This window comes from Alligator sinensis, unplaced genomic scaffold (assembly GCF_000455745.1).
Source record: "Alligator sinensis unplaced genomic scaffold, ASM45574v1 scaffold301_1, whole genome shotgun sequence".
Classification (NCBI taxonomy): Eukaryota; Metazoa; Chordata; order Crocodylia; family Alligatoridae; genus Alligator; species Alligator sinensis.
Genome location: NW_005842035.1, coordinates 1,939,417 through 1,946,284, shown reverse-complemented (window position 1 = coordinate 1,946,284; position 6,868 = coordinate 1,939,417).

Genomic DNA, 6,868 nt, shown 5'->3' with positions numbered 1-6,868 from the left:
CAGCAACCCAGCAAACAAGTTCTGCCAACGAAGGTGATTTCCCCTCCAATTAAACGTGCAGAAAAGAAAGCAGCTTCTGCTGCCCCTCGCAGCTGTTTGCTGAATCGATCAGCTACAAACGCACGCCCCGGTGGTCCCCGGAGCCTCACGGGATTAACCCGACCCCACTACCACAGCATCCAAGTGCTGCCCACAGCCCTCCACATTTTTATCTATGAGACAAGGAAGTAAAATAAGGAATGGGCACAAGCTGATTGAAGATCGCTTCAATCTAGACATAGGGAAAAACTTTGTTACAGGTTGAGTGCCGAGGGTTTGGTCCAGGCTCCTCCAGCCCCTGACATCTATGAAACCCAGAGGCCAGGAGTGACCAGACCCAGATCCTCTAATGCCCCTACCTCCTGCCGAAGGAGTTAGACACCTAAATATTGTTAAAACAGCCCAAAGACTGCTTCCCCGACACCACTCTCAGACACGCTCCATGCATCCGCTCACCCGCTGCAAGCATCAAAGCCAGAGGTGAGGCCGTGCAGCTTCCTTGATGCTCCCCACTACTCGTTGCATCTTTGGCATTGATAGCATCCCAGCAGGACGTACTTCTCTGCCAAATTTGGGGGCTTAGTGTGGCTGGGCTGGGATGGGAGTGGGTGGGCTGAGCAGTCGTTCTCAACAGCGCAGGCAGGAGCAGCAGGGAAGCGGTAGAGATGCGCACTAAGCGTTTCGCCCACGGTCACACAGAGCGCCTGTGACAGCAGGAAAACGGGGCCTGGTCTCCCAAGTCGCCTCTTGACTAAGGGAGCAAATTAGCCTCTCTTCAACATGACGAGTGCCTGGACAACAGTCCCAAGTCCAAGATGCTGGTATACAAGTCACGAGGAGGAACAGATCAAAGTACAGCACACCGCAGTCCCAGTCCCATAAGCACTTTGGCCCTCGGGTCGGCATTCGCAAGGTCGCGGTTGTTGGCAAGCATCAAAACTTGACCCCAGTACTGCAATTTTTATCTATGAGACAAGGATGTAAAATCAGAAACACAGAGGCCTGGAGTGATCAGGCCCAGATCCTCCAAGGCACTTATGTCCCTATCTCCCACTGAAGGAGTTAGACCTCATCCCAGGAGCACTGCAAAAAATTGTCCAAAAGAGACTCCGAGCTCAGAAAGCAGCAGTGGAAACGGCAAGAGAAACCGCAGTACAGATGGGGACGGGGAGGGGAACGTGGCCAGCGTGAGGAAGGAGAGCTTGAAAAGGAGAGAAACACCGTGTGTCCCTGAAGATACGTGGGCTCCCCTGTTTTCCTTGTGTGATCTCTCTGGGGCAAGCTTTACTGAATCCTAGGAGGAAGGAAACGGATCCCAGGGCTGCCACGTCACCTCTGCCTGGAGATTTTGGGGGACCAGGCTTGCAAGTAGCGTCCGAAGGAGAGAGACAATACAGCCCTGCCCTGCCAGCCCCAGAGATGGCTTCGCTAACCCAATGCCCCCCGGGTCCAGCTCCCTCCCTCAAGACCCCCTGCCCAAGTGGACATCCCCCCGTTCCCGTCTCTGAGCCCCATCACACACCCCTCCACTCCCAAGGGACCGTGCATGTGCCCAAACCACAGTGGGCTCCTGATCTGACCGGAGAAAAAGAAGAAGCAGGGAGTTTTGAGTCTCCCTTGGGCAACCAGTGCCCTCCGAGTCAACCTGAGCAGGAGGCTCATCTCATCCCAGCGGAGGACGCCGGGGTTTATCGAAACGGTGCCAGCGACTCCTAAGGGAGCAGGGACATTAGCGTTCTTCCTGGCCCTGCTGCATGCCACCCCCCGCCCCCCCAGCTCCAGAAGCATTAGGGCCTAATTAGCCGCTGGCACACAAGCCGAGGGTGGTTCCTCTCCGGTGTCTCCGAGCAGGCCCAGGAGAACGGAGCTTCCTTAGAAATGAGTGCTAATGAGTCATCGTGGCTAAATGTCAGACCCATTAGTCACAGTGAGAGGGAAGCTGTCCAGGATCACCACACTGTTTCCCCAGCTTATCTTCCTCCGCTGTGCGGGGAAGGTGGAGCTGCTCACAGGAGCCAAAGCTTGACTCCCCCTCAACACATGCCAGGGCTAGACCCCCATCATGCCCAGTTACTCCCCTGACTGGTGCATCCTCACCCTACAGCTGAGATTCGCCGCGCACAGCTGCGACCTGCCTCCTGTTCACGTGGACTCAAGTCCGGAAAGCAGCCGAGGCCTTTCTCAGCAACATCGCTTGCGTTCACTGCCGGGGGAAAGAGCTGGCCAAGAGCAAAGAGACGGAGGAGGAAAGCAAGGAGGTAACTGCCCGGGTGCCTCCTGCACCTCTGCTCCCACCACTGTTGGTTATTTCAGCAGCTGGCACCTAAAAGGAGAAAGAAAGACAGGCACTGAGTGCATCTAGGCACCATCGGAGAATCATAGAAAGTTAAGGTGTGAAGGGACCTCAGGAGGTCACATCTAGTCCAACCCCCTGCTCAAACCAGGACCAACCCAACTACATCATCCCAGCCAAGGCTTTGTCTAGATGGGTCTTGAACACCTCTAAGGATGGAGAGTCTACCACCTCTCTGGGCAACCTGTTCTCAGGCTTTTTCACCTCTTTGGCCAGTTAGGGAAGAGACTTGGGACCCAGCTACAACTTCTTTGGAATTATTAACCAAATGCAAATGATTAACCTCTGGGGAAGTTGTAGCTGGGTCCCAAGTCTCCTTCCTGACTGGTCAGAGGTGAAAAGCCTGAGAACTGTGTGAAGGTTTTCTAGCAGCAGTGAGGTCTTTAAAACAAGCCACTGGGTCTCTCTAGCAACTAGTCATGCACTTGCCCCAAAGCTACCAACCCTCCAAGAGCTGGATACTGCTGATCAGAGGGGCTTTACTGCAGCCCAGGCAAAAGATGCGGCAGATCAGTTTACTGCAAGAAATCTGTGTTACACCCTCTAGTGATGGGATCTGAGAGACAGGTCAGGCAGATAAGATACGGGGGTTATCTTGCCAGTCACAAGGGGTCAACAAGATGTGGACCTTTCCACCTCTACATCACTGGTTTGATTTCAGGCCAGGTGAGCTGTGAGGTACCAGCTGCTGAGACAAGGGCCGAGTACATGCATTTAAATAATCCAGGAGAATTCTCCCAGATTTGTTCTCCTGATAGAAAACCTTACCCGGTGCTGCATGTACGGACATTCAAATGCCGAGGCCCTGAAGAGTAAAGAGCTTGCAGTGCTGACACTGTGCAGCTGGGGGGTGGTTGGCCTATGCACATATCTCAGCCTGCTCTGCAGGCTCCCTTAGTCTGCCTGGAGACAGATGGCAGCAGCACATAAGGAAGTCCTGACTGGCTCGCCCAGACTGCCCATGGCCAGTCCGTGTGCCCCCTGTAGAACAATGTGAGGGTTGTGAAGGGGGCGTGCTCTGCTCCCTGTTGGAGGAGCAGAGTCAGGGAGTGACACAGTCTCCTTGGGGGTGGAGCATGTGGGTTGCTGGAGGACTATAGGCTCTTCTGAGAGAAGCCACAGCATGAACAGACATTTGCTCTGCCAGGAGAAACTCTCCTGGGGGTGATTTAACACTGGTTGTTCCCAGGTTATTTTTCTCCTGGAGTGGCCATTTTTGCTCTGGGAGAAAAATCCTGAACATCTGTACACTTGTGGGAGGAGCGATTCTCCCAGGAGAAACTGAACATCTGAACGAAGCCAAGGTCAAAGGTTGTCCTGAGCCTACTCACCCATCAGGCTAGTGTGCTAATCACCAGCTCCCCAGCCAACTAGTGGCCATGCATCACGTAACAGCATCCACTGCAAATAGCTACCCTAGGACAGCTACCTGCCTGGCTGTCCTGCTTCCTGGGCACATTTGCACGGGTGTAGAAAAGGGATATAGGCAGGCAAGGTTCTCTGAGTAGATGTGGTATCTTTTATTAGACTGACTGGACCAACCTTGCCTTCTATGTCCTTACACCAACATGGCTACAACCAAAAACCCAGCTAAAAGGGATCTATAAGGCCCAGGCCCTCGAACAGACTCTTCCGTGAGTGCACGGCATCTTCCCATATGAGCGACACCGTAAAAGCATCAGGATCATCTCTCCCTCCCTGTGAAAGAGTCTCAGAAGCAAACAAGCCAAAGGCCAGAAGAAATAAAAATGCACCTAGGGCACCAGCCTAGAGGCAGGAAACTAATCACAGCAAATACCAGGCTAAAAAAGCCAGTTTCCCTGGGTCGCTAACTGGCCCCTGGTATTGTACTTTCTGTTCTTTGTAATTCAATATCCCTCAATAAATACTTTCCATGTTTCTGGGCAAGGTCTTGAAATAGCTGCATCTCTCCATAGCGCTTTCTCACGGTCTACCAGGAAGCAAGCATGTCATAGCAGGCAAGGAAAAGGATGATGTGACCACATAGTCATTCAGCAGACACTAACTCTGTAACTGGCATGTGTGTTGGTGCCTTGCCCTCTCGAGGGAATGATGGAAAAAGAGGCTGTGGAAGAAAGACGGCTGGCAGCCCGGGCTCAGCTCACTGCACGGAGCCAGGGATAAAGGGTGCTTTGCTGTGAAAGGTGGATAGAGGGTCCCTTGCTAAACAGCTGTGCTCAGGAAGGTGCATTAGGCCAGGAGGAGATGGACACAGTCAATCAATGCTGGAGAAACAGAGGTACAGTGCAGACAACAACATGCAACACCTGATGGCGTCTTTCAACCGTTACACCTTGTTGGCCGATAGAGCAGCTACCGCTCATGTCACAGCAGTGCCTAGGACAGGGGGGTTCAACCTGTGGCATGGGATCAAAAAGCAGAGCAGCAGATCAGGCAGCGGGCAGAAAGCAAAGCAGCAGATCAGGTAAGGGAAAGGGATCGGAGCAGCACTCGGGGAGGCTGCAGGGCTAATCTGCAGCACCCCTGTCAAAAAGGCCGCCCCGTCCCGGCCTAGAAGCTCTGACAAACCCAGGCTCTGTTGTGCTCGATGCCGTCCCTTCCCTTGACAGCCAACCATCTACCTAGACAAGGCAGATGGCAGAAGCAAGGAAGACTCATTATCCCCCTTCTCAGAAGAGAAGTGGAAGGACCTAGTGACTGGCTCACATCATCCCGGAAGTCCAGGGCAGAGTGCGCACCCGAACCTGGACTTTCTATGTCCCTGTCTACAGAGGACGTACCTACAGAACCGTCCTCTTCCCAGGAAAGCTCATGTCCACAGGCCGATTCACAAATTTGCATTTAGTGTCCAGTCCAGCGGGAGATAGTGCAACGCACATCCTGTCCCTCGCTGGTATCTGGGCCTGGGTCGGAGCTGGAGGCACACGGGCTGCTGGGGAAAGGGTGGAGCACAAGGTACCCCAGAAAGGCAGACGAGGCAGTGGAGGGGGAGCTTTGGAGAAGCCACAGGAAAAAAGCCAGCAGTGCTAGCAGTCATCACAGCATGGCAAGCAACCTAAAAGGGAATGACCATACAATAAGGGGGCATCCAGTTCAAGAGCCAAGGCCTGCCAGCCTGATCCCTGCTTCCACCATTGAGCACTACAGCACTTGACATCCAGGCAAGACATGAAGCTATTTCCCTGCAGGCTCCAGGTCTCCCAGGGGAGCTTTGTGGGTTCAGGTACCAAGAACAGGCTGGGATGGCCTAAAATGAGTGGCCTGCTCCAGGCCAGACCCTCTGGGCATCAGGCCACCACTCACTTGGAAGCCACTCCAGAGATGGCATCCTTGGGGTGACCTTTGCCCTCCTGGATGCCCGCCCAGGCCACAGCCCAGCACATAGGACACCCAGGGCATTCTCCGGCTCCTGACCGTGACAACTGTTTGCATAAGGGTGGGAATAGGTACGAGCAGCAAGGAAGGAGAGAGCGAGTTGGAGGGAAAGAAAGGTTAATGGGGAGCGACAGCTGGGAAAGTTAGGAGAGGAAAACGTAGCCCTTGGCATTTCCTCTGGCCAGAGCCACAAGCTTTCTTTGCTCCCCACTAAATCACTGAAGAAGGAACAAAGCTTTCTGCTCCTATTAGCAGACCAGAACAGGGCTCCAGATGCTTGCATGGGTTCAGTGTGATGCACATCAAAGGGGGCAAGAGTGCTCAAAAGCCCCCCTGGCTCACCAAAAGCATCCAGGAACGTCTCCTGGCTAAGAAGGAGGTGTACACCCAATGGCAGGGAGGGGCCTTCACCAGGGAGGACTACACCTCCATTGCTCGGGGCTGCAGGGGGGCGGTCAGGAAGGCCAAAACGGAGACGAAACTGGAACTAGCGACCCGGATCAGGGACAAAAGGAAGTCCTTTTTTAAATACATAGGGGGTTAAAAGAAGGTACTGGGTAATGTGGGGACTCTGCAGGACACGCTAGGAAATCTGGTCATCGCACCAGATGACAAAGCCAACCTCTTTAACAACTTCTTTGACTCCATCTTTTTGAGCAGGGACCGGAGCATCCCCCCCACCGGGATCCCGGACAGACCCAGGGGAGGCACACCCGGGCCCAGGGTCCATGAGGACTAGTCAGGGAACTTCTGGTGGGTCTAGACATGTTCAAGTCAGCTGGTCCTGACCGTCTCCACCCCAAGGTGCCGAGGGAATTAGCAGAGGTCATTGCGGGACCCTGGCACGGCTTTACGAGCACTCGTGGTGCTCTGGAGAGGTGCCGGAGGACTGGAAAAGGGCCAATGTGGTTCCCATTTTCAAAAAAGGGAGGAAGGAGGACCCAGGGAACTACAGGCCCGTCAGTCTTACCTCAGTCCTGGGTAAGCTTTTTGAGAGAGTTATCCTGGCGCATGTCCGCGAGGGAACGGCAGGGAGATGATGCTCAGGGGCAACCAGCACGGGTTCATTCGAGGCAGGTCCTGTCAGACCAACCTGGTGGCCTTCTACGACCAGGTCAC